Source organism: Oncorhynchus kisutch, linkage group LG4 (assembly GCF_002021735.2).
Source record: "Oncorhynchus kisutch isolate 150728-3 linkage group LG4, Okis_V2, whole genome shotgun sequence".
Classification (NCBI taxonomy): Eukaryota; Metazoa; Chordata; class Actinopteri; order Salmoniformes; family Salmonidae; genus Oncorhynchus; species Oncorhynchus kisutch.
In genome coordinates this window covers 14696145-14699379 of record NC_034177.2, presented here as the reverse complement: position 1 = coordinate 14699379, position 3235 = coordinate 14696145, and positions in this window count along the sequence as shown.

Below are 3235 nucleotides of genomic sequence, written 5' to 3'. Positions count from 1 at the left end.
TCTGATGGCAACCTTTGTCCCCATTCTGCCAACTTGAGCAGTTGTTCAGCAAACATACAGTGTGTGTCTATAAACTATACAATTTGTGACCTTTACTCCATTCTTAAGAAAACACTAGGAGTGGGAACTATCACTGAAGCCGCAGTCTGTAAGATTTCCAGCCACTCACTACAATGGTCATTTCAACTAAAGAAACTTGAATGTAATGTCATACCAGTACTCTTGTTTTGATCTGAAACTAGAAGCAAAGTCAATAACATGCACTTTAGAAGGGATTATACCCTGATGCAGTTATCACCTGCTCTGGACTACTTGAGGGCTGACTTCAAAATGTACAGGTGATCGAGCGATTGTAGGATGCACACAATATCACTGTCAGTCTGTCACCGCATTCACAAGTAGTATATAATATTAACCATACCAGTGCAACTGTCAATGTGGACGTGTACATTTCCTGGTTGACACAAATGTATTGCTTTACAATTTCTAATCCCTTTACGGTGATGTCCTTTGCACCTACTAACCCAAGCCCAATGAAGTACAGCTTCGTAATGTCAAAATATCACGCTTTTTTTATGTGTGGCTAACACCACACGTTTTAACAACTGTCTTGACCACAGAGTAGGCTAGCTAGCTAGCTAAAGTGCTAAACCTAGCAGAAAACAGACCGCTGCAGTTTTAAAATGGTCCAGCATTAGTTATGACAGAAGATATACAAGCTGGTACCTACAACATGCTTGCATTCATTAAAGAATTCACTTAAGAATACAAAGCACAATTCTTACAAAACTGTTTGGAGCCACTTGGCACTAAAAGCTTGTTTAGCCACTATACGCTTTCACATACAGTACCAGTCAAAAGTTTCTACATTGTAGAATCAAAACTATGAAATATCACGTATGGAATCATGTAGTAACCAAAAATGTGTTAAACAAATAAAAATATACTTTAGATTTTTCCTAGTAGCCACCCTTTGCCTTGATGACAGCTTTGCACACTCTTGGCATTCTCTCGACCAGCTTCACCTGGAATGCTTTTCCAACAGTCTTGAAGGAGTTCCCACATATGCTGAGCACATGTTGACTGCTTTTCCTTCACTCTGTGGTTCAACTCATCCCAAACCATCTCAATTAGGTTGAGGTTGGGTGATTGTGGAGGCCACGTCATCTGATGCAGCACGCCATCCCTCTCCTTCTTGGTCAAATAACCCTTACACAGCCTGGAGGTGTGTTGTGTTATTGTCCTGTTGAAAAACAAATGATAGTCCCACTAAGCGCAAACCAAACAGATGGCGTTGCATAATGCTGTGGTACTGTAGCCATGCTGGTTAAGTGTGCCTTGAATTATAAATAAATCCCGACACGGTCACCAGCAAAGCACCCCGACACCATAACACCTCCTCCTCCATGCTTCACGGTGGGAACCACACATGCAGAGATCATCTGTTCACCTACTCTGCGTCTCAAAGACACAGCTGGACACAGTTGGAACTAAAAATCTTACATTTGGACTCATCAGACCAAAGGATAGATTTCCACCGGTCTAATGTCCATCTCTCGTGTTTCTTGGCCCCAGCAAGTATCTTCTTATTGGTGTCCTTTAGTAGTGGTTTCTTTGCAGCAATTCGACAATGGAGTCCTGATTCACACAGTCTCCTCTGAACAGTTGATGTTGAGATGCATCTGTTACTTGAACTCTGTGAAGCATTTATTTGGGCTGCGATTTCTGAGGTTGGTAACTAATGAACTTGTCCTCTGCAGCAATGGTAACGCTGGGTCTTCCTTTCCAGTGGCGGTCCTCATGAGAGACAATTTCATCATAGCACTTGATGGCACTTCAAGAAACTTTCAAAGTCCTTGAAATGTTCAGGATTAACTGACCTTAAAGTAATGATGGACTGCCGTTTCTCTTTGCTTATTTGAGCGGTTCTTGCCATAATATGGACTTGTTCTTTTACCAAATAGGACTATCTTCTGTATACCACCCGTACCTTGTCACAACACAACTGATAGGCTCAAAGCATTAATAAGGAAAGCAATTCCACAAATGAACTTTTAACAAAGCACACCTGTTAATTGAAATGCATTCCAGGTGACTACCAAGTACAGCCAAGAGTGTGCAAAGCTGTCATCAATACAACTACTACTACTACTAGGAAGAATCTCAAATTTGTTTAACACTTTTTTGGTTACTACATGATTCCATATGTATTATTTCATAGTTTTGATGTCTTCACTACTAATCTACAATGTAGAAAATATTTAAAAAATAAGAAAAACCCTTGAATGAGTAGGTGTGTCCAAACTTTTGACTGGTAATGTACGTCTTGACTCAAAATATTATTGATTTTGCATGTCTTCCTGCAATGTGGCCATTTTCCAGCCGTCATTAGAACAGTCAGACAACCGTGGATCGTCAGGTATAGTAGGCAAAGGTTGCATATTTGGATTGTTTATAATAAGTATAAATGCACAAAGTAATGGGATTGTTAACGGCATGTAGGAAGATCATACAACCACAGTGCAGAGGGCATGTTGTCATTGCTCACCAAATATACACATATTTCACTTTCTAAAGTCACTAAGCCTTTACTAGCCTCTATTCACAATCACAATTTATTTAGTCAGATGAGATCATGGGGTTGTGATTTGCTCTGATTGTAGAGACTATAGTGAAAGTAAAAAGGATACAGTTGTCAATGTTCCAGCCCAAGTCTAGCTCTGGAACTGTGCCCCACGTACCAGAGGAGGCTGCTGAGGGGAGGACGGCTCATAATAATGGCTGGAAAGGAGTGAATGGAATGGCATCAAACACATGGAAGCCATGTTTGATGTAAACTCAGCAAAAAAAAGAAACGTCCCTTTTTCAGGACCCTGTCTCAAAGATAATTCGTATTAATCCAAATAACTTCACAGAACTTCATTGTAAAGGGTTTAAACACTGTTTCCCATGCTTGTTCAATGAACCATAAATAATTAATGAACATGCACCTATGGAACAGTCGTTAAGACACTAACAGCTTACAGATGATAGGCAATTAAGGACACAGTCATGAAAACATAGGACACTAAAGAGGCCTTTCTACTGACTCTGGAAAACACAAAAAATAAAGATGCCCTGGGTCCCTGCTCATCTGCGTGAACGTGCCTTAGGCATGCTGCAAGGAGGCATGAGGACTGCAGATGTGGCCAGGATAATAAATTGCAATGTCCGTACTGTGAGATGCCTAAGCCAG